Source organism: Macadamia integrifolia, unplaced genomic scaffold (genome assembly GCF_013358625.1).
Source record: "Macadamia integrifolia cultivar HAES 741 unplaced genomic scaffold, SCU_Mint_v3 scaffold725, whole genome shotgun sequence".
Taxonomy (NCBI): domain Eukaryota; kingdom Viridiplantae; phylum Streptophyta; class Magnoliopsida; order Proteales; family Proteaceae; genus Macadamia; species Macadamia integrifolia.
In genome coordinates, this window is record NW_024870526.1 from 511,830 (window position 1) to 537,127 (window position 25,298).

The 25,298-nt window shown below is 44.8% G+C and overlaps 1 pseudogene; it reads left to right on the forward strand.

The window, feature by feature from the left end:
- Nucleotides 1–18,602: 18,602 nt before the first annotated feature.
- The window catches only part of LOC122069821, a 31,429-nt pseudogene continuing 24,733 nt past the window's right edge, over nt 18,603–25,298 (forward strand).

A 25,298-nucleotide genomic window follows, 5' to 3' on the forward strand; every position in this document is an offset into this window, starting at 1 on the left:
TGGGTCCAATCAGACGTAAAATCACACTCAGAGCCTCTCGGGTGGGTCAGACAACCCACCTGTCTCACCCACCGGTTAGACCCACCAGTCTGGACTAGTGGGTAGGTCAACCCACCGGTCGGCCTGCCGATCTGACCCATCTATTGGGCCCGAGGGCCCTACCTGCCGCCGATCTTGGCGAGAAACTGCTGTTTCTTCCCAAACTTCCTCCAACCTTTGGGGATCAAAATGGGGCTTTTCCAAACCCATTCTTCACACATTCAAGGTCTCATAAGATGGTTCTAACCTAGATCTAGGTTAGATTTCAGGAATGGGAAGCCATCTTACCTTCTTTGCTCAAGAACACCTTCAAAACCCCAAAATCACTTCAAATCAACAATGCTTCTCCAACCTTGTAAATACTTCTTCAAATCCTTCAAAATCAACATATAGATCATCTATTAAACCTTAGATTCATCATCTCAAGGGGGATTCACAAGATCTCAAGAAACCCTATCCAAATCAAGGGTTTTACTTGGGTATGGTGAAAGTTTAAGGAACCCAACCTTTACTCACCTCTAAACGTAGATCTAGTGTTGGAGATCACTCTTCCGGTGTCGGAATGATAAAGATCAAGCCTCGGCGCCGTTGAAATCCATCTCTTCTTCCTCTTCCTTCTCTTCTCCTCTTCTTTCCGTTCTTTTCTCTCTCCTCTTTACTCTTCTCACCAACGTCCGAGTGTCATAAATGAGAAAAGAAAAGAAAATCATAAATGTTATATATACTTCTTAAATAACTAAGTAATTCACATGGGTGGGTCACTCAGGTGGGTGGATGCACCCACCTGTCCGCCCACCTGAGGGCCAAAACTTGGGATTTTGATAGAATTCGGCCCTCGGCACGAATCTCACTCTTGGCATACGATGTAATATATGTATGCCTTAAAATATGGCTATATAATTGCTTTATCTGTACATGGCCTTGTGATAGGTGCATGTACATGGCTTGGGTACACCCGTCTCTTCTGGCACTGGCTCGGACTTATCGAGCCAACCGGTGTTTAAGGTCACCCTTGCCATCATAGTCCATAAGGAACCCGCTTTAACTCTCTCCGGTTCGGGTCCTGCATGGTTAAATCGGGTCAACCGAGTAATCAGACCGGGTTTAAGAAGTAAGGTATTACATTTATCCCCCCTTTCTGAAAATTTTGTCCTTGAAATTGGCGTACCTGGTTGTTCGAAAAGATGAGGGTACTTAGCTTGGATTTCCTCCTCTTTCTCCCAAGATGCTTCTTCAAGTGAATGATTAGCCCATCGCACCTTTACATAGGAAATGGAGTGGTTGCGAAGGGTTTTCACCTTTCGGTCCAAAATTTTAGCTGGTTGCTCTGTATAGGTCATATCAGCTTCTAGATATTCTGGTTCCACGGTAATACATGGGATGGATCATGGACGTATCGCTTCAGCATGGATACATGAAATACGTTATGAACATCCCCGAGTGCAGGTGGCAGAGCAAGCATGTAGGCTACTGAGCCAACCCGAGCTAAGATCTCAAATGGAGCAATGTATCTTGGGCTCAACTTCCCCTTTTTGTGAAATCTTTGCAACCATTTTGTAGGAGAGATCTTGAGAAACACCTTTTCTTCTGGCTGAAATTCAATGTCATTTCTGCAAGTGTCTGCATGGATCTTTTGACGAGACTGAGCTGCTTTCATTCGTTCTCGAATAACATCGACCTTGTCACAAGTCATCTGTATCATTTCAGGTCCTAACATTCGGCGTTCGCCTACCTCATCCCAATATAGAGGAGTTCTGCACTTCCTACCATATAATGCCTCATACGGAGCCATTCCAATTGTAGCTTGGTAACTGTTGTTATAGGCAAACTCCATAAGGGGTATATATTCTTCCCAACTACCACACATTTCCATTGCACATGCCCTGAGCATGTCTTCTAAAATCTGTATGGTTCGCTCCGACTGACCATCAGTCTGTGGGTGGAAAGCAGTACTCAAATTCAATTGTGATCCCAAGGCACGCTGGAAGCTTTTCCAAAATCTGGAAGTGAACCTTGGGTCCCTATCTGATACAATGCTCACTGGCACTCCATGCAAGCGCATTATGTTATCCATGTAAAGTTGTGCTAATTTGGCCATAGAGAACTTGGCCTTGATGGGAATGAAATGAGCAGTCTTAGTAAGCCGATCAACGATCACCCATATCGCTTCCATCCCCTTAGGTGTACATGGTAGTCCGGTGACGAAGTCCATTGTAATCCTATCCCACTTCCATTCTGGTACTGGGAGTGGCTGGAGAGTACCATAAGGTCGATGCCTCTCAGCTTTTACTTTCTGGCATGTAAGACAAGTCGCCACATACAAAGCTATTGTGACTTTCATGCTTGGCCACTAGTAATTTTGTTTGAGGTCTTTGTACATCTTTGTACTTCCTGGGTGGAGTGAGTACTCGGAGCTATGTGCTTCTCACACTATCTTGTCTTGTATATCCAAATCATCGGGTACACACAATCTGCCTCGAAACATCAATGCCCCATCACTGGCTAAAACAAAATCTGGGTCATTCATTGTTTGATCTTGAACCTTAACTCTGATCCGCTGCAATTCAGGATCCAAAGGTTGTTTCATTATTACCTCTTGCCTAATAGTCGGATGCACCTGTAGAGTCGTCAAGGATACAGTCAACCATTTAAGGTTTTCTGGTTGACATTCAAACTCCAAGGTTGCTCCTTCATATAAGAGAGCTTCATCCATTAGTGTCGCCTCTTATACAAATGATGGGCTGACTGCCAAATATGAGAGTGACATAGTCTGTGCCTTCTGACTCAATGCATCTGCCACTACATTCGTCTTACCGGGATGATACTGAATGTCACAGTCATAATCCTTCATGAGCTCAAGCCATCTCCTCTGCCTCATGTTCAAATCCTTTTAGGTGAAAAAGTACTTAAGGCTTTTGTGATCACTATATATCTCGCACTTTTCACCATACAAATAATGTCGCCAAATCTTTAGGGCAAAAATGATTGCGGCTATTTCCAAGTCATGAGTGGGGTAGTTCTTCTCATACTCCTTTAGTTGTCAGGATGCATACACTATTACCTTACCACGTTGCATGAGAACACGACCCAAACCAACTTTGGAAGCATCAGTGTAGACTATCATTCCACCTGTGCCTTCAGGGATGGTCAACACAGGGGCCGACACCAACCTCTTCTTCAATTCCTGGAAACTCTTCTCACATTCCTCTATCCAGTCGAATTTCACACCCTTTTTGGTTAATTTAGTCATTGGTGCTGAGATTTGAGCAAAATTTTCAATGAAGCACCGGTAATATCCAGCCAAACCCAAGAAGCTTCTAATTTCAGTGACATTTTTAGGGCTTTCCCACTCTACTACTGCTTTCACCTTATCGGGATCCACCTCGATTCCGGCTTTAGACACTACGTGCCCCAGGAATCCAACTTGCTCAAGCCAAAATTCACATTTGCTGTATTTGGCAATCAATCGTTGTTCTCTCAACCTTTGTAATACCATTCCCAAGTGTTGAGTGTGCTCCTCTTCTATCTTGGAGTAGATCAAGATGTCATCAATAAAAATAATTACCCATTTATCGAGGACATCGTAAAATACTCGATTCATTAAATCCATGAATGTTGCCGGTGCATTGGTTAACCCAAAAGACAACACTAGGAACTCATAGTGACCATACCGAGTCCTGAATACTGTCTTGGGTATGTCGCTGCTCTTTATCTTGAGCTGATAATAGCCTGATCTAAGGTCTATCTTTGAAAATACCCTTGCACCCTGCAGTTGGTCAAACAAATCATCAATGCATGGCAATAGGTATCGGTTCTTAATGGTTAGCTTATTCAATTCCTGGTAATCAATGCACATACGCAAGCTGCCATCTTTCTTCTTAACAAACAATACTGGGGCACCCCAAGGTGAAACACTTGGCCGGATAAACCCCTTTTCCAATAATTCCTACAACTGCATCTGCAACTCCTTCAATTCGGCTGGTGCCATCCTGTATGGACCTTTAGACACTAGAGCTGCTCCAGGAACCAAGTCTATGGCAAACTCCAACACTCTATCAGGCAGTAAATGCATCAGATCATTTGGAAAGACGTCAGGAAACTCTTTAACCACATTTACCTCTTCTAGTGGTGTAATCCTTGCATCAACATCAAGTACCGATGCTATGTAGCCCTGGCATCCATTCTCCAACAATTTTACCGCTTGAAGGGCGAAGACGAGGTCCTTTCTCACCTGTTTCATTTTATCTGCTCGATATACCAATTCTCTTCCTTCATCATTTGTCACCCTAATCAGCTTTTCAGCACACATCACGTTAGCTCGATGAGTCGACAACCAATCCATGCCCAGTATAACATCAAAATTCTGCATATTGAACTTAATGAGTTGTGCATCCAATTTCTTCCCACTGATCTCCACTGGGCACGGCCCATACACCTCCTTCAGCTGTGTAACTTTACCAGTAGGCATACTAACAATCATCCCATGATCTAGGGTCTTGGGTGGCATGCCAAGTTTCTCAGCAAATCTCTTAGATACGAATGAATGTGTAGCTCCTGAATCGAATAAAACATAGGCTGGTATGCCCGATATAGATAGGACACCTAGTGTAACGGTCACACCCCGTTCACACTGAACCGGAGCAGTGACCGAGTTAACACCGGTTAACCCAAACCTGCCAGGATCATCAGATACTGTATTCCACCACAGCATACACACACAAACATAAGTTCATCAGATCAGCGGAAGACTAAGTTTTACCTGTGAATAAATCCCATATACTTGATACCCGAATTGTGATACAATAATTATATACATTTGGGCCCGAAGGCATGATATATACACAAAAAGAATATGATTCAAATACCAAGTATATACAGGAAATCATCAAAAACCATCAGAGTACACAGCTCGGCTCGGTTTCAAGGCTGGAGCTCAGCTCGGCATCAGGGGTTGTGCCCAGCTCGGCATCATATAGAAGAGCTCAGCTCGGCCTCAGAAGTGGAGCTCAGCACGACCTCCATGGTGGAGCTCAGCTTGGCTTTAGAACTGCTGTCCTGCAGCACAGCTCTCGCACGAGCAGTCTACGCCGTGCTCAAACTCCACAGAGGTCCACCAGTCCTCTTCAGGAAACTCGACTGTGGGACCCACCCCATGCTCCTCAGATGTATGACCTGCAAAATCATCTAAAAAGGGGTGCACACGTGGGATGAGCTCACTAGCTCAGTAAGTAGAAAGATGGACCACACAGCAGTCCACACATCACAACACATCATATGCACTACATGCCATGCTATACATTTTAAATCACATCCACCTAAGCAACATTACTAAGTCTTTGGTTTTAGTGCTACTACAACCACAGTGCGCGTATACTCCGGGTACGAGCCGCGAACTCCCTCCCGCGATACGCCCATAGGGCTGTCAGAGAAGGCCCACCGTGAGTACTCGGAAAAGTAAAGACAATGCCGTCCACCGGCTCTCAACAGAAATGTAAATGACTGAAAATAAAGGTGCTGACTCCAACGATTTAAAAGCAGTACGATTGGCCCTCTTGAATGTACCACCGGGGTTGCCGACTGTCCTACATGACTCGTCGGGCGTAATGCCTAACCGCCACAGTGTCCGACAACCGCGACTCCTGCTTCCCCCCAAATGGCAACCCAACACCTTAACCCATGTTGGGAAGGGTCGTAGCACGGGATGGTGAGAATCCTAATACCGCATGCTCCTATATGACATTAGTACGACTGCATAGTGCCTCCGTGTCCCATTCCATGGGCCACCAATGCATTCGTTTCCAAGCCGACTACGGCATCTAGTCTATCAATGCATTATGCACCATGATGTCCACATTCAACATATAACATCTCATTCAATTGGCATTTGAAAAGTAAACATAGCATATATGCACATCAATGTGTGGAATGACTAATCTATATAGCATATTCATGATGACATGACTAGATTAGATATAGTTAAATGAATGCCAAACAAATGCCTTGAAACAAGGACCAAACGTCCTCTCTCCACTTACTTGTAGCGTACAAGGATTCCCGTTCGGTACGGGTGAGATCCGGAGCGAATCGGGTAGGATTTGGTGAACCTAACATAATTGAGCAGGGTTAGTACTTCACCATTTTAGAATCAAAATTAATGAAATCCGATGTCAAAATCGTGTTTAGAACATCAAAATAAGGTCACACGTTCGATTTGGGTTCGATCGGACATAAGGATCACCTTCGGGGCCACATGGGTGGGTCAGACAGGTGGGCTGTCTACCCACCGGTTTTACCCACCGGTTAGGACCGCCGGGTAGGGGCCCGCCGGTAGTACCCACCGGTGGTACCCACCGGTTGGGCCAGGGACCCCCTTGCTAGGACCGGCGGGTAGGTACCCGCCGGTTGTACCCGCCGGTTGGGCCCGAAGGCCCCCTTGCCTTCTCAGGTGGGTACCCACAGGCGGGTAGGAGCCCACCGGTTGTACCCACCGATTTTGGCGGAAAAGACACTGTTTCTTCCCCATTTTCTCCATTCTTTGGGGAATCAAATGGGGCTTTTCCCCACCCATTCTTCACACCTTCAAGGTCCTATAGGATGGTTCTAACCTAGATCTAGGTTAGATTCAAGTGATGGGAACCATCTTACCTTCTTTGCTCAAGAATGACTTCAAACCCTCCAAATCACTTCAAACTCACAATGCTTCTTCCACCTTGTCAATATCTCTTCAAATCCTTCAAGATCAACACATAAATCATCTATTAAACCTTAGATCCATCCTTTCAAAGGGTATTTACAAGATCTCAAGAAACCATACTCGAATCAAGGGTTTAAAGCTTGGGTATGGTGAATGTTCACAAAACCCAACTTTGCTTACCTCTAACTGTAGATCTAGAGTTGAAGATCACTCTCCCGGCACCGAAATGGGAAGACTGAGCTTCGGCGCCGCTGAAATCCCCCTTTTCTTCCTCTTCCTTCTCTTCCTTTCTTCTTCCCTTTCTTTTCTCTCTCCTCTTTACTTTTCTCACCAACGTACGAGGGTAATAAATGGAAAGAAAAGAAAATCATAAAGCCTTATATACTATTCCTAATTAAGTGAATAGTGCTCTTGGATGGGTCACTCAGGTGGGTGCACCCACCTGTCCTACCCACCTGAGAGCCAAGACTTGGGATTTTGACCGGGTTCAGACCTCGGCGCGAACCCCACCCCAGGCATATGATGTAGCATACGTATATACCTTAAAATACGGATATAATACCTGTTTTATCCGTACATAGCCTTATGGTAGGTGCACGTACACGGTTTGGGCACTCCCGTCTCTTCTGGCACTGGCTCGGACTTGTCGGGCCAGCCGGTGTTTAAGGTCACCCGTGCCATCATAGCCCATAAGGAACCCGCTCTAATTTCCTCTGGCTCGGTTCCTGCATGGTTAAACCAGTTCAACCGCGAAATCAGATCGGGTTTAAGAAGCGGGGTATTACAGTAACAATGCATATAATTTTAGCAGGTCATCAATATTTATCATAAGGAAATTCTTAAATTTAAAATGTACCTGCTACCACTTCTGTGCTGGCCTCAGCTTCCTCAGCTGATAAGGGCATACATCCTTCCCTACAGTTGATTCCCCTGAGTTAAGGGAGGTCGGTATGCAGAGGACTGACTGGAGGGCAAGGCTGGTCTGACTCGACAGTCTTTAGCATAGTGCTCATAGGAATGGCAGTTAAAGTAACAGATCTGTGACGCTGAAACTGGGGCGGGGCCCCTCTGCACTTGACCTGTTGAAGATGGAGGTCTGGGCGGCCTTGGAACTGTAGGTACCGTACTAGTGTTTGCGCAGAAAGATGTAGAGCCCGAACCACCAGCTGGTCTAGGAGGGTAGCCAGGTGGCCTATAGGGCTACCTATACGTAGGCCCAGAACTGTATGACCCACGGTATGCCTTGGAGTAGTTGCCCATATCCGGAAATGGATTTGTTCTCTTCCACAGTCCAGGTGTGATGGACTGTTCTCCCTTCTGCTTATCCTCCATAGTCTTGGCCTTCTGCACAATCTGGCCATAGTCGGTCAAATCTAAGACCTCAAGTACATACCCAATGGATGCCTTTAGGCCCTTCAGAAATCTTGCAGCCTTCTCTTCAGCTGTCCTCATATGCCTAGGGGCAAAATGGAACAAGCTCTCAAACTGCTGTTGGTAGTCAAGGATAGTCTTACCTCCTTGAGTTAAGGCCATAAATTCCGTCTCCTTGCGGTCTCTGAAGCTGCGTGGATAATGATTGTCCAAGAATAACTCCTTGAACTTTTCCCAGGTGGGTTCCGGATGGGCGGCCAACAATATGGGCTTAGAGGCTTGCCACCAAGAGTTGGCCTCCTTCTTGAGTTGCAACCCCGCACTAATGAGTTTTTGTGCATCTGTGCACTCAATCACCTCAAATATTTTCTCTAGCTCCTGGATCCACTGGTCCGGCTCTAGAGGATCACTCCCCACCTTAGAGAATACAGGTGGCAAGTTCCTCTTGAATGACTCCACTACCTTTGACGTATTATTCGTCGGTGGGTAATTAGGAGCATAAGCTGGATAGTAAGAGTATGGACGGGGCACCCCATACGAAGGAATATTGAATGGAAAAATTGGAGGTGTACCTCCCACTTGTGGCCCCGTACCAGACCCTACAGGCGGGTCCTGTGGAGTAAGTATCCCGGGAGGTTGACCTATTTGAGAAGGTCCAGTTGTTGCTGAATAGCAGTCATAAATACTTGCTGTTGCTGAAGCATTTGTTGCTAGAAAGCCTGTTGTGACTACTGAATTATGGTAGCAACATCCCCCGGAGTAATAACCGGTGGAGGGTTAGGAAGTGTAGTCATAGGTGGGTCCTCTTGTGCCCCACCCTGACCAAAGGTCTCTGGAGGTTGTGGAAGTGAGGTTTGCCCCACAGAGCAGTACCTTCTGGGATTCGGTGGTCGACCGACCGGACGAGGACCACGCGGGGTACCTCGTGCATTGCTACCGGATCTAGTACGTACCATCGTATCCCTGTACCTGGAGCATATCATACACCACATTGGTTAAACACCATAGAATTGATATCGGCACATAGTTATATGCCAACACGCAGAGTATTATAGTGTATGATAGTTTGCAGCTGACCGCAACTTAATTCCAAAACACAGGGGTAGTGCTTCAACAAGTATGACAATGGTCCCACTTGACCATAACATATTATTATAGGAATAATAATAATTATTATTATATTAATAACAATAATAATAATAGTAATAATCCCTATTTTTTCAAGTTTTCTCTCAACCGGTGGGCTGCCACCGACGGGCTGGTTGGGCCGCCGGTCGACCCGCCGGTCCAAATCTTCAACCGACGCTGACACCGACAGGCAGGTTGGCCCGCCGGTCCTACCTGAGCGGAAATTTTGAATAGGGCATTTAAGCCCCTGTTCTTCCTTGTTCGCACATTTCTTCCTCACTCTCTCTCTCTCTCCCTCAGGCGATTTTTGAGAGGTTCTTGACGCTTCCACTCGCGATCTCACTCAACGATCCGGCGTTTTTGGGAAGATTCAACTCCTCTACTTACAAGTAAGTTTCTTCCTCATTTTCTTCTCAGAACTTGTACTTGGGGGGTAGATCTCATGTGTAGTCTTTAATCTAGGTTCTTTTCCCGTGTTTCTTTCCATAGAACAGTGTTTCCATGAAAATGTGATGTTTCCCTTGTGATTTATCTCTAGTTTTAGGATTTACTTCTCAATTTTTGAGAGAAACCCCAACCGTGCCCTAGTTTTCTCAAATTTGGGGATTTCTTCAATTTCTGCCCTTTTCTTCCCAATTAATAACTCAAATGCAATGCATTATGTTTGATTTGTACTTAACATGCTGTAGAGATCATAGAAAGTCCCTTATGTTTGAAATCCCATTTCTCCCCGTGAACATCCATCTCTGTGTTGGGTTTCTTTGATTCTCTTTCACCTCAATATCATAATAGTAGATGTTTTTGCATATTCTAAATTGTAGAATGATGGCATTTCATCCATGAACAGGTAAGCTTCATGCTTCACTCTATTGTGAGTCTTTTCATTTTTTTTTTCCTTAGATTGAACTTGCACAATGAGAATTGGGATTTTTTTTCTATCATTCTTTACTTGCCATGCTATATATATATGCCCTTTCCGTCACATTGCTATTTTGCCATAATCTATGTCTTGTCATTGGCCAGGCATTTCATTCATAGGCTTTTTATCACTCCTCACTTGTCACATTTTCTGTTTTGCGAGAATTGGGTTTTGGGGCTTCCTCTTACTACTCACCCATCTATTATTCCCTCTGTTACTCCTTTTTCCTTACTCACCCCTCTTTCCTCTTTTCTTTCCAGGATGTCTTCTCGCAAAGGCAAAGAGCCCGCATCCTCTGGCACTCGGCGTAAGACCACCACTTCCAAACGGAAGAGTGCGGGGACTAGTTCTCTAGCCCCTCGCACAAGGCGACCCGGACCTGCCCCTAGTGATTCTTTCGACTATGACAAGGAACTCTTCCGCTGTTCAGAGGAAACAACCAACTGGTAGGCCTTCCTGAAGAGGTCTGTAATGATGGAGAAGACTATGGTAGTTGGTGACTTCCACAAGGCTCAGCTTCAGGAGAGGTTCACCGCACTGGGCTGGCAGTCTATCCTCCACATAGACCATCCGTGCTACGAGCAGCTGGTTCATAGATTCTACTGTAACCTGGAGGCTTCCTACCAGTATGGGGAGTATGTGATAACCAGCATGGTGAAGGAGGTGGACATTCAGTTGACTGTGGACACCCTTGCTAGCATTTTGGGTATCTCCTCAGCTGGGCACCGATTCTATAATCCTTCCAGGAGTAAGCCCATGGGCCTGTTCATGAGTTCGGAGACACCGGACCACATCTATGAGACCATCTGTGGCAGCACGAAGCGTCCGGATTCTGAGACATCATTTTACCCGGAGGTTCGTGTGTTTGCCCATTTGGTCCAGTTCAACTTGCTCCCCAGAGAAGGTCATCGGAACCAGGTGGGCTTCATGGCGGCCTTCTTAGCTTACTACATCTATACGGCCTTAGAGGGAGGCGCCGAGCACTTGTGCTTGCCTTACGTCATCCTCAAGACGATGGAGTACCATACTTCACACCCTAAGGACGGAGGATTTCCATATGGCAGGATCCTCAGCAGGATCTTTGAGTTCTTTGGGGTGGACCTGAGTGGTGAGGAGGGGAAGACTCTAGCAGATAAGTTCGACAGGGGAAATCTATTGAGGATGGGCCTCCACACTCTTATGGATGTACCTCAGAGAGCAGGAGCTTAGAGAGGTAGGGATAGGAGGGCTGCCCCTATGGAGGATGTTCCCATAGAGGAGGAGTCCAGTGAGGAGGATGAGGACTATGTTCCTCAGGATGGGGAGGAGGATTTTGTGGATGAGGACATCCTTGAGGAGGTGCCTCAGGAGTCGAGAGGTGCTGATCCTGGCTTCACTAGAGCTGCAACCCCACAGCATAGAGCCCCACCACCTGAGAGTGGTGCATATGATTTTGAGGGCATGATGTCTACTATGAGGGCTCTGAAGGACGAGTAAGATCAGCTGTTAAGAAGACTGGATGAGAGTGCTTCTAGGGAGGAACGCATCTTGGAGAGGCAGGCTACTTTGGAGAATTCCTTTCTCAGACTTGGCCAGGACTTGGATACAATGACCAATGCCATTTCAGCAGATTTTGGCCGACTTCAGAGGGAGGTACAGCTGGTGAGCTCGAGGTTCGACTACTACGACCATCGACTCAACGTTAACTCTAGACCTCAGGTGAACATAGTAGTATTAGACGATGACGATGACGATGACGATGGTCAGTGAGGACTTAGCTCGTCCACACCAGCTTCTCACCTGTTTCATGTTGTTGATCTCATTGTATTTTTTTCTCTTCTCATTCTTTGTACTTTCTCTGTAACTGGACTTATTTGTGGGGTGATATGTTTTGATGGTGGTTTGTGGTGAATTTGTATGTTTGAATACCTGTGTAGTTTAGTTGTAGTATCTTTTGTAAATTTTGATCATTGTTATTTATATACCTGTTGTTTATCAGGTGTTTGTGTAAAAATTTTTTGGAAATCTTGTTTTGCGCCGTTATGCTGCTGAAATTTCGTCAAACTCGTACCCGATGGGTTATGACATCAATTAAGTAACCTTTCATTTTCTCTCATGCATGCCATGAATGAAATAACTAAATTCAACCATTTTTTTTTATTACTTTCTTTCTTTTGCTTTATCTCGTTAAAGTTTTTACATTAACCCAATCCCATTTCCTATCATAGATTCTATGGGGTCTAATGGTATGCTGTGAGTAGAATAGAGCATCACGCTCTGATACCACCATTGTCACACCCCGTTCACACAGAACCGGGCCAGTGACTGGGTTAACACCGGTTAACCCAAACTTGCCAGGATCATCTGATACAGTATCCCACCACAGCACACATACAACTAAGAAAGTGTTCAACAGTTTAGCGAAAGACTTAGTTTACTTGTAAATATTCCTATTATACTTAATACCCAAATTGTAATTACACAGTTAAGTACATGTGGGCCCGCAGGCGTGATATTTACACAAAAGAATACAATTTACATATCAAGTACACAAAAGGAATCATCAAAAATCAGAGAGTCAACTCAGCTCGGTATTAGAAGTGGGGCTCAGCTCAGTATCAAGAGGTAGAGCTCAGCTCGGTATCAAAGCAAGGCCTAGCTCGGTATTAGGAGGTAGAGCCTACCTCGGTATCAGAAGGTAGAGCTCAACTCGGTATCAGAACTGGGGTCCCGCAGCACAGCTCTCACACGAGCAATTCGTGCCGTGCTCTAATTCCTCGGGGACCCACCAATCCTCTTCTGGGAATTCAATTGTGGGGCCCGACCCGTGCTCTTTAGGATGATGACTTGCAAAATCATCTAAAAGGAGTGCACACGTGGGATGAGCTCACTAGCTCAGTAAGTGAAAAGAAGGACCACACAGCAGTCCACACAACAAATCACAACCATATGCTCTATATGCTATGCAATTCATTTTTAATCACATACACCTAAACAATATTACTAAGTCCTTGGTTTAGTGCTACTACAACCACAGTGCGCTTATACTCCGGGTACAAGCCGCGAACTCCATCTCGTGATACGCCCATAGGGCTGTCGGAGAAGGCCCACCGTGAGTACTCAGAAAATTAAAAACATGTCGACCACCGGCTCTCAACATAAAATAAATGACAGAAATTAAAGGTGCTGACTCCAGTAATTTAAAAGCAATATGATTGGCCCTCTTGAATATACCACCGGGGTTGCCGACTATCCTATTGACCAGCTGGACGTATGTCTAACCGCCACAGTGACCCGAGAACCGTGACCACTGCTTCCCCCTAAATGGTAACCCAACATCTCAACCCCTGTTGGGAAGGGTCGTAGCACGGGAAGATGATAATCCTACACCGCATGCTCCTATATGACATAGTACGATTGCATAGTGCCTCTGCGTCCCATTCCACGGGCCACCAATGCACTCGTTTCCAAGCCAACTATGGCATCTAGTCTACTAATGCATTTTGTACAATGATGTCGTCATTCATCACATATTCACATCGTCATTTGACATTAAGAAAGTAACCACAATTCACAAGTTATGATAATATGAGGATGACTAAGTTACACATAATTCACATAATGACATGACTAGTCTAGATACAATTAAATGAATGCCAAACAAGCCTTATCATAAGGCCAAACGTCCTCTCCCCACTTACCTGTAGTGTACAAGGACTCACGCTCGGTACGGGTGAGATCCGGTGCGAGAAGCGTACGTGTTGGTGAACCTAACATAAGTGAATGGGGTTAGCATTTCACCATTTTAGGATCAAAATTAACATGATCCAATGACAAAATCATGTTTAGAATCCTTAAAGAAGGTCGCACGTCCGTTTTGGGTCCGTTCGGACGTAAAAATCATGTTGGGAGCCTCTCGGGTGGGTCGGACAGCCCACCTGTCATGACCCACCAGTCAGACCCACCGGTCATGACCAACGGGCAGGTCGGCCCGTCGGTTGGCCCGCCAGTTGGGCCCTAGGGTCCTGTTAAGACCAGCGGGCAGGTTGGCCCACCGGTTGGGCCCGCCGGTTGGCCCCGAGGGTTTGCCCTCTCAGGTGGGTGCCCTCAAGCGGGCCATTTGGCCCACCGGTCTTGGCGGGAAAGTGCCATTTTTCCCCAAACTTCCCCCAACCTTTGGGGAATCAAATGAGGCTTTTCCAACCCATTCTTCACACATTCAAGGTCTCATAAGATGGTTCTAACTTAGATCTAGGTTAGATTTAAGGAATGGAAAGTTATCTTACCTTCTTTGCTCAAGAACTCCTTCAAAACCCCAAAATCACTTCAAATCACCAATGCTCTTGCCAACCTTGTAAACACTTCTTCAAATCCTTCAAAATCAACACATAGATCATCTATTAAACCTTAGATTCATCATCTCAAGGGGGATTTACAAGACCTCAAGAATCTCTACCCAAATCAAGGGTTTTACTTGGGTATGGTGAAAGTTTAAGGAATCTAGCCTTTGCTCACCTCTAAACGTAGATCTCGTGTTGGAGATCACTCTTCCGGCGTTGGAATGGGAAGATCAACCCTCGGCGCCGCTATAATCCATCTCTTCTTCCTCTTCCTTCTCTTTTCCTCTTCTTTCCCTTCTTTTCTTTCTCCTCTTTACTCTTCTCACCAAACGTCTGAGTGTCATAAATGAGAAAAAGGAAAAAAATATAATGATGGCTATTTATACCTTTTAACATCTCTTGTAACCTCATGGGTGGGTCACACAGGTGGGTGGATGCGCCCACCTGTGACCGCCCACCTGAGAGCCGGAAATTGACCAACAAACGGGATTTTGATGGGATTTGACTCTCGGCACGAATCACCCTCTCGGCGTAAGGTATATTGTACGTATGTGCTTTAGAATATGGCTACATACCTGCTTTATCCATACATGACCTTCTGATATGTGCATGTACACGGCTTGGGTACACCCGTCTCCTCTAGCACTGGCTCAGACTTGTCTGACCAGCCCGTGTTTGAGGTCACCCTTGCCATCATGGTCCATAAGGAACCCGCCCTAACTCTCTCCGATTCGGATCCTGCATGGTTAAACCGGGTCAACCGTGTAATCAGACCGGGTTTAGGAAGTAGGGTATTACACCTCCTACCTTAGGACTTGTCTCTTCCACCATCAAGCTAAATCCCGTTCGTTCAACCAGGTAGTCAAAAGAGTGGAATTGAAACTTGGATTATGGAAAGCTAACTTACTCTCTTATGCTGGTAGGATGGTTCTTGTCTAATTTTCTCTCTCATCAATTCCATCTTATTTGATGTCTTATTTTGCCTTTCCTAAAGTGTTGTGTAGGAAATTAGATTCCACATACTTGCATTTTTGGAATGAAGACTCGGATAAGTCCAAAAAATCCATCTCATTGGATGGCATAAAATATGCTTACCCAAACTACAGGGAGGCCTTGGAATTCGTGATTCAGAGACCCAAAACAAAGCCTTACTCCTAATACTTGGATGGTGCCTCCTCACAAATGAGCATTCTTTATGGACACATATCCTGAAAGCTAAATACTTCCCTAACATCTCAGTATTTGATCAACAAACCCTGCGCAAAAGAGGATTGAATTGTTAGAACAACATTGTAAGTATCCTCCCAACTCTCCAAAAAATGATCTTCTTCAAAATTGGCAATGGTAGGGACACAAATTTTTGGACTGATCCCTAGATCAAATCTATTTCAACCTTTTCCTTTACAAACTTCACCTTTTCCAAAAACCATCCCCCACAGCTCTTGAAAGTAAACGATTTCATGTTGGGGAATGAATGGAATGTTAGTTTGTTAAATTCATTACTTCTTATTTCCTTAATTAATAAGATCTTTCAAATTCCTATTTCTGATAATAAGGACAAATGGTGTTGCCACCTCTCAAAACATAGATCTTTCTCCACTAAAATAGCAGTCAAATTTCTCAAATCTAATATTTTTACTAACTCCAGTAGATCCTCAAACAAGTATGCCTGCATCACTCCATGCCCGCATTGGTGGGGCTATTTATGGAAGCTCAAAATCCACCCCAAATTTAAACTTTTATTTTGGAGATTAGCATATGAAGGAATCCCCACTAAAGACATTCTAAAAAAGTGAGTGGATATTGACCCTATTTGCAGTTTGTGCCACAACCAACATAAGAATACTTGGCATGTCTTCATCTCTTGTGAGTTCTCAAAAAAGATATGGGTTGCTGGTACATTGGGCCTTAAAACTGAACTATTAAATGGTTCTTCCTTTTCAAACTTAATCATGTTTTTCTTTAACTCTAACACCACCCCTTCAAATAAATTGGATTTCTTTTTCAGCATTTTAATTATTATATGTTACTACATTTGGAAACACAGGAACCAAGTTTCCTTTGGACATGCTAAGCCCAATCCATATATCATACTACAATAGGTAGAGTACTGGATCTCTAATGGCATCCCCATACACTCTGACGACCAATAGGTGACCATACATAACCCTACACCAACCCAGACGTTAACACTCCCTTATTTCAATAAAAATGTTCTAATTTGCACTGGGATCACTGATAACACCAAAAACATTTCTAGTTGGGCTGTTCTGCTTATAACCGGAGGGAAGTGTATCTTACTTTATGCTAATTATATGATGACATGTAAGCATCTTGAGGCGACAGCAAGGAGCCTACTATATGGGATGAACCAAGCTAGGGCAAAAGGATGGGAGATAGACGAAATCTGGAGTGATGCAAGGGAGTTGGAGAATCTCATGTCTGCTAACAACATAAAATTATAGCCATGGAGCACAGTACCCCTCTTCTTGGAAACTGCGATGTTTTGTTTAAACCAAAGTTTTGTTACAAAAGCAACAATGACCTAGTTTTCTTGGTCAAAGTCTTAGCCCACAGGGCTATGAATTTGAAAACACTAATTAGGGATCGTAATATCGTGATGGACACTTATTTTACTAGCTAATAAATTTTCTTTTCTACTGATAAGAAACAAAAAAAAAAAAAAAAAAAAAAGAATATCCTACACCTTGATATGACCTCTAAGAATCATAGTGTTTATTGGTCATATTAGGGTAAGGGAAAGGGGAAAGGAAAGGAAAGGGAAGTAAGATATTATCGGTTTGCTGAGACAAGGCTTGGATTACTCATGCATTATCATTGTTTTTCCCTCTTTCTAAGCCATTCACTATTGCCTACTTGGCTACAGAGTGATTAAAGAGAAAAAATTTAGAGGTAGGCCCATTTAGAGCCTGTTTAGATTTAAATATGTCTATAGCCCGATTAAGGTTTAGTTAAGACTCGTTTATGGCAGCCAGATTATAGTCTGACACTGATCAACTCAATTATAAATGGTACCATGCCCATCAAAACTAGGCCTGTTTACCTAAACATGCATTCATAGTGCAGGGTTTGCAAGTGGCCAAGCCTAGCTAAGCCCGACCGAGACAGACCCGGCCCGACCCAGCCAAACCAGTGGACACCCCTAACATAGGCATACAATCAGGTGGCAGGGTGGTCTTCTCATCACACCCTTTGTCTGTGGGCGCAAGGGCGCGACCAGGTAGAGATCTTTTCCCCTAATCAACATTCGGGGATCCTGAAACGTCTCTGATGCTCCCGCAGTCCCATAAACTGGGATTGTGAGTCTATGATATTGACGCTCCTTCTCTCTCATCGTCTGTCAAATCGTGAGCAGGTAATAGTTCCAAATTCTAACTCTCCTTGTCATTTTGATCGATTTGTCGTTTGACTTGAGAGAAGATTAGTCGTAGGTCAAGATCTGAGTATTCTCTATTGCTGTTCATGCTGAATTATTAAGATTTCCTGTAGCTTCATCTAATTAATGGGAGAAAACTGAGAAAACTTCGTTAGGAACAGCGTATTCTTGATTCCCAGTCCCCGGAATCCTTAACAGGTGAGATGAACCTTACTAAATGGTTCTTTACATCCAGAAGATTAGGAAATCCTTTATCAGTGGAAATAACCACAACATTATTTGTAATAGCTCTAAGCGAGTTCAGTTCTTGGATGGTTTTGCTACGTTTTTATCAGAACTCTTCTAATATTTGTTCTTCTTCTTTTGATAAGTGACCTTTTGTATGTGTTCTAGCTTACCAGGTTGTTTAATCATCGCTTGCTTTGAATCAACTGTAAATAACTTCATAGGATCCTCATAATATATCTTTTCTTTGAGTTAATTTGTTCATTTTACTGTAAATGAGCATTTAGATATTAGCTAAATGTATTTTCGCATTTCCTTGGTTTAGTCATCAATGTGGCCACTTAAACTTTGGCAAATTATTAACAGTTTTACCTCTGCTTTTGGTATCCGGGTTTCTAATGGAGCAGCATTTTTTCTGTTTACATAGGAATTGAACTCTGCTCTTGTTGTATTTCTCGCTTGTCTCACTGATCCCTTTTATAATGCTTGTATCTCCTTATAGATTTTTTCATGTTAGCTATGGATTTGAAGGAGAATAAGCCCTTGAATGCCGTTCTCCTTATTGTTGCAACGATAATCACTGCAAAGCTTCTATATTCCCTTCTGATTCCTCGATCCAGAAAATGACTTCCTCCCACTGTAAAGGCATGGCCACTGTTCGGCGGACTCGCTCGTTTCATGAAAGGCCCCATTGTGATGCTCAGAGAAGAGTATCCAAAACTCGGGAGTGTATTCACTGTGAAGATTTTGAACAAGAACATCACTTTCCTCATTGGACCTGAAGTATCTGCTCATTTCTTCAAGGCTCCAGAGTCTGATCTTAGCCAGCAAGAGGTCTACCAGTTTAATGTGCCCACTTTTGGTCCAGGCGTTGTGTTCGATGTTGATCATTCAGTGCGGCAGGAACAGTTCCGCTTCTTCACGGAATCTCTGAGGGTGACGAAATTGAAGGGTTATGTGGATCAGATGATCATCGAAGCTGAGGTAACTTACCTTCTTTAGCTCTTCTTATTTTTCTTCTTTTGAATGTATGGAAAAGTTTACAGCTGGGAAAATTGTGCATATCTCAGGAATTCAACTTTGTATATTGGCCACAGATGTTATGTTCATACTACACAAATGGTCTCTCTCTCTCTCTCTCTCTCTCTCACACACACACACACAAGCACTTCCATGCACAAATGTTTTCCATGTTACATTTTCTATAAATCTGTCCAGCAATTCTAGCAGTATCTGGTTTTGTTTCTCCCTGCCAGAGCTGCTTCCTTTGTGTTTTAACTTTTAACAACATGATTTGCTTCCTGAGGCAGGAAAGTGAGCACGGCATGCCTCTTCCTAGTTTCTGAGGATGCCTAAGAGAACCCAACAGACTGCCTAACATTTAGTGGAACTGTTGAAAGAGGGTTTTTTAATTGTTTCATGAATAATTATGCCAGCACTATAATGTTAGTGTAGTATCCAAATTTTAATCTCATCTTTCATGAGGGAGTATCCACTCTTCATTCTATTTCCCTGCTATTGGAGTTTTATCTTATACTCGTCTCTGAAATGCATACTCTGTTCTTATCTCCAACACACCAATTTTCATCTGTGAGTTAAGGTGCATGATTAGCAATTTACCATACAGAAAATGTACAGTAGGTGGTCTCTGCTAGCAGTTCAGTTTTATTGTAAATGTATACTAGAGGAGTTACTTCAGGAGTAGTTCTATACAATTGCTAACAATTTGATCAGAAATGTTGTGAATAACCACAGGCTCATAAAAGTTAGGTTTTATGTTTTTGACACCTATTAGTGCTTCTTTTCCCCTATTTAACTAACTGTTGTACTGGTTTCTTTCTTGTGGGAATTCTGGGTGTTCACATAAATTGTCATCATGGTTTGAGGTGAGGCTCTGTAGTTCTAGGAGTTCTGTTTAAATCCCACTAAAATTGGTTTTATTTGCTAGCTTGTAAAATTTCCGACTATTTCTTCTTGTATTGAGCATGATCCTCATATAATTCTGTTTATGAGCAATTTAAATCTTTGGGGATCTGTAAAGTCTTGGATGATGGAGCTTCAGTAAAGCTGTCACCCCAGTAGCATGCCATGTATTGCATGTTTAAGGCTCACATCTATACAGTCTTTAAGATTATATCAATAAATAAAGCAAGAGATGATTTAACCATTTTTTTTTTTTTGGGTGAATAAATAATTTATTACCAAGAAGAAGAAAAAAGAGGAGATATACAAACCCTAAGGCAACAAGGAAAAAGGAGCCACAAGGGTGGAAAACCCTCAAGGGGAGGGGGGGGGAGGAGAGGGGGGAGACCTTAGGAAAAACAATGAGCATGTTCCTTGAGAGATCACAAACCGGCCGATGGCAGAGTGAACGGAGCTTGGAACCAACCTCGAAGAAGATGGCTTTCCAAATCTTGTCAAAAGAGCGGGAATCAAAAGTCCATCTACGGAAGATTTCTCTCCATCTGGAGGTGGTTAATGATGGCACAAAAAACAAGCTTCCCTGCAGTAACATATAGTAGAATTGGCAAAGGTCATATCAATCCAAATCATTCTCTACACAGAGGCAGTGGGCATCTCTTGCCAGGCCAGCAAAGATTGAGAACTTTTTTCCAAACAGAGGAAAAGAAAAGGCATCTGAAGACGAGGTAGTTTGAATCTTCAATACCATTTTAGCAAAGGCAGTAGGTGGGGGGAGACAGGGATATTGCGAAAGCGAAGGAAGGATAGTTAGTGAGCCAACAAATGTCACAAGCTCGGGCAATGATGCACCAGCCTTGCCAAGCCCCTGCCTCGGTCATGAGGGGCCAAGCCGTCTCCTCGTCCCTGCCTTGCTGAGCTCACGCCTCGGTCACAAAGGACCGAGCTGTCGCCTCGTCCATGTCTAGCTGAGCCCTTGCCTCGGTCATAAGGGGCCGAGCCCTCACCTCAGTCATAAGGGGCTGAGCCCTCGCCTCAGCCATATGGGGCCGAGCCCTCTCCTCGTCCCAGTCTTGCTGAGCCCTAGCCTCGGCCACGAGGGGCCGAGCCTTCACCTCTTCCCAGGCTAGCCGAGCCCTTGCCTTGGCCACCAGAAGATAGGCCAGCACTACGATCGAGCCCTCTACTGACCCATAATAGGTATCCATTCAGGAGGACCACCAAAATCGGAAATCCACATCATGCCGGTTAGGAAACCTAGTCAATCAAGACTCTAGAAGAATAACCCACTGAGGTAGTGGGCACCGAGATAAGCGGAACAACCCGTTCTCAGCCTTCTAAGAATGCCACGAAGGCACCACGTTAAGAGCCCTGACGCCCTCCAACACCTAAAGAGCTGGGAATATTTTGAATATTCCCCATAATATTCTGAATATTCCCCAAACCCCTTGAGGAGTCTAGGATTTTGAGGAAATAAGGAGGGTAAGGGAGGTGATCCTTATAAATACCATAGGTAAGCCTTTGGAAAAGGGGGACCAAAAAAAAAAGAGATTACAAAGGGAAAGATACTAATTGCTGTGGGATTCTGACTCTATCATAGGAGGCTTATCACATCGGATACTCCCAGTGCCCTTCGCTGACCTATTTTCTTTGCAGGAACTGGAAGCTACTTTTAGGACCAGGAACCCGTCAGAATTTACCGCATCAGATTGGCATTGTCTGTGGGAAAATTAACCTAAAAGATAGCTTCGTAGTGATCGGTTGCCACCAGCTAGCGAGACCTCTCGATTGAGAAGGCCAAGAAACAACTCCGATCAACCGAGTGGTAGACAACAACCCATAATTCCCGTGGAAGGACCTGCATTGCCGCCTCCTCGAGGCACTGGCATGCAAACTGGAGAGATGTCGCCACCTGTGGCATAGGACACATCACAGCCTGGTTATGCTTGTCTTGCCAGGTCGACAGATTAAACAGTTGAGGGGCGGCTGCAGAGCTTGTAAATGCAAATGCTAGTGACCAATAATTTAGTCTGAACTTTCATTAGACAATTCAGCACTGCTCTTCCAACTCCATCGGCAAGACAATGACGCACACGCCGCTCCTTTTGCCCCGAGAAGTAGTCAAACGGGGTCAGCATGAGAACCAAGGCGACAAATCCAACAGGATAACGATGGGCGAGCCCATGACGGGTTACTAGGCAACAGTGTGACCCCGTTGCCCGCGGCAAGGCCGGCTTCTAGGCACTTATGCAGAGTGGCCTAGACGGAGCAGTGCACTGAAAGGGCCAGCTCGGGAGCTAATTCATCTCGGAGAGAGAACCCCAACCCGAACGAGGGAGCCAGACCCGGAAGATGGTCTACAAAGGGAAGTGCAGGGTGCTAGACATAAGACACTTGGAAGGAGCCTGACCTGTGCTAAACGATGATCCTGAGGTGTTGACAGTAGGCACCGAGCCGAAGAAGTGCCAGGGAGGTGCAATCTGGAACGACGCTTGCAACGTCTAAGCGAGAAAATTACTGGGATGCAGAGACCTGTGGCGGACATAGTGGTGGCACTCGCGCATAATGCCCTGTTGAATGAACTAATGGATGCTGACCTGCCCAACAACTTTACTGTCCTGACCTTTGTGATGTATGATGGAACAAACAGACCCTTATGATCATCTCCTGTATTACATTCGGCCATGATGGTATGGTAAATCGGACGCCACCCTCTACCGAGCCTTTGTGACTTCTCTAAAGGACGCGGCTCTCCTGTGGATGTCGAACCTGAGGCCCCGATTGATCTGAAGCTATGATGAACTGACAAAGGCGTTCCTCGCACGATTCCAGGCCAATATGAAGCTGCGGCAAACCCCTGCTAATGTGATGAACATGAAACAAAAGCCAGGCAAGCCCATATGAGAGTTTCTCACTAGATTCACCAAGGCTACCTTAGAAATAAAAAACCTACTAGAGGGGGTAGCGTATAGCTCACTGTGCAACACCATCCCTCACCCAGAGCTAGTCCGATCGTTGGCCCTCGATTTACCTGAAACAATGCCAGAATTGTTGAGGAGATGCAATCAATACGCCAATATGGATGAAGTGCTGGCAGCGAAAGGAATAACTGACAAGAGTGAGCAATCTGAAACGGACAAAAAGTGGCCCTAAAGGGTCAAAGATGATGACTGCGAGCAAAAGAACAGGCCGGATCGGCCCTTCGACCGGGCAGTCGACCCAGATTAGGTCGAGCTGGACCGATCCCGCACTACTTTACTTCTGGAAATTCAGGACTAGAAATACTTCTGATGGCCCAGGCCGATGATCGCAAAACCAGAAGAAAGAAATCCCAACAGGTACTATAGGTACCATCGGGATCATGGCCACGACATCGAGGATTGCAAGGCCTTGAAAAGGGAGATTGAAGAATTAATCAAGGTGGGGTACTTGACCAAAAATCTGAAGCAAAAAATTGAAGAAACCCAACGTACCCATAATGAAGTTGGGTCGAGCCAACAAAATGATGAGCCCAGAGGAGACAAATAGGCCGGCCAAAGTGGCAACAAACCCATGGGACAGGCCATCCTTCCCATCATGGGGGGCCCGATGCGAAATCGGTCAGAAAGGCCAAGGCCCATGCTCGATTCGTATGTGTGACAGAACAGCCACTCAAGAATGCACGAATCGACCTAGTGATCACCTTCTCAGATTCCAATCTGGAAGGACTCAATTGGCCTCATAACGACACAATCGTTCTTTAGTTGGTCATTGCCAGCCGACCATTCCACAGGGTGCTAATCGACACGGGGGCCTCCGTAGACCTGATGTCGTATGAAGCATTCCAGAAGCTCAGATTTTGCTCAGATAAACTGAGACCAGCCAGTGAGCCCCTTTATGGATTCTTAGGAGCACCGTCTGAAATTGAAAGGCATCATCGATCTACCAATAAAAATGGGAGAAAGCCCAAAAGCCTCTATAGTCATAGTTACTTTCATGGTGGCAAGGGTAGCCTCCACGTACAATGCAATCATGGGGAGACCAGGCCTGAACAGTCTAGGAGCCATAGCCTCAACCAAACACATAAAAGTGAAATTCCCCACGGAAAATGGGATTGGGGAATGTAGAGCCAGCCAAAAAGAAGCTCTTGAATGCTACGCCAACTTTGTGAAAGCCACAAAAAGTCCGTGCCTAGGCTTTGCTTCCCCCACGAGATGAGGCTACACTACAGATGGTTGAGCCAGTGGAGGACCTGATAACCGTACCGATAAACAATGAGAATGGAACCGTACAGATAGGGGCCCTCCTCAGCAGAGAGCGACGAAGTGAGATACTAAACTTCTTAGCCAAAAACCTCGATGTATTTGCTTGGTCCCCCTCTGATATGCCTGGCATACCAAGGGATATCACCGAACATATTTGGGGATAGATTCCAGCTTCAAACTTGTACAACAGAGGCGGCATAATTTTGTTCCAGAAAGGCAAGACATAATCAACCAAGAGGTTGAATAGTTGTTGAAATCAGGCATTATAAGAGAAATCAGATACCCGACGTGGCTAGCAAAAGTGGTCATGGTCTCGAAGAAAAATGGAAAATGGAGAATCTGCGTTGACTATACTGATTTAAACGAGGCCTGTCCAAAGGACTATTACCCTCTGCCAAGGATAGACCTTTTGATAGACTCCATGGCCGGACATGGAATGCTCACATTCATGGACGCATATTCAGGGTAAATCAGATCCGAATGAGAAGAGAAGATGAGGAAAGACTGCATTCCTGACACAAAGGGGGAATTATTACACTGCTGTGCCCTTTGGCCTGAAAAATGCTGGAGCTACGTACCAGAAAATGGTGAATCTTATGTTTAAAAATAAAATTGGACGAAATATAGAAGTCTACGTGGATGACATGTTGGTCAAAAACACCAATGAAACTGACCATATCACTAATTTAAAAGAGGCATTTGAAGTACTTAGGAGGAAACACATGAAGCTAAATCCAACCAAGTGTGTGTTCGGCATAACCTCGGGCAAGTTTTTAGGCTTCATGGTTTTTGAACGCAGCATCGAGGCCAACCCCTCCAAAATCAAGGCCATCCAGGATATGAGCCCACCAAGGAGTACCAGAGATGTCCAAAGATTGGCCGGCAGAATCGCTGCATTGAACCGCTTCATTTCCCATGCAGGAGACAAATGTCTACCATTCTTCCAGGCCTTGAAGAACCTGAAAAGACAACAAATTGTCATGGACTCCTAAATGCCAAAGTGCTTTTGAAGACATAAAAAACGACTTGGCTGCTCCACCCA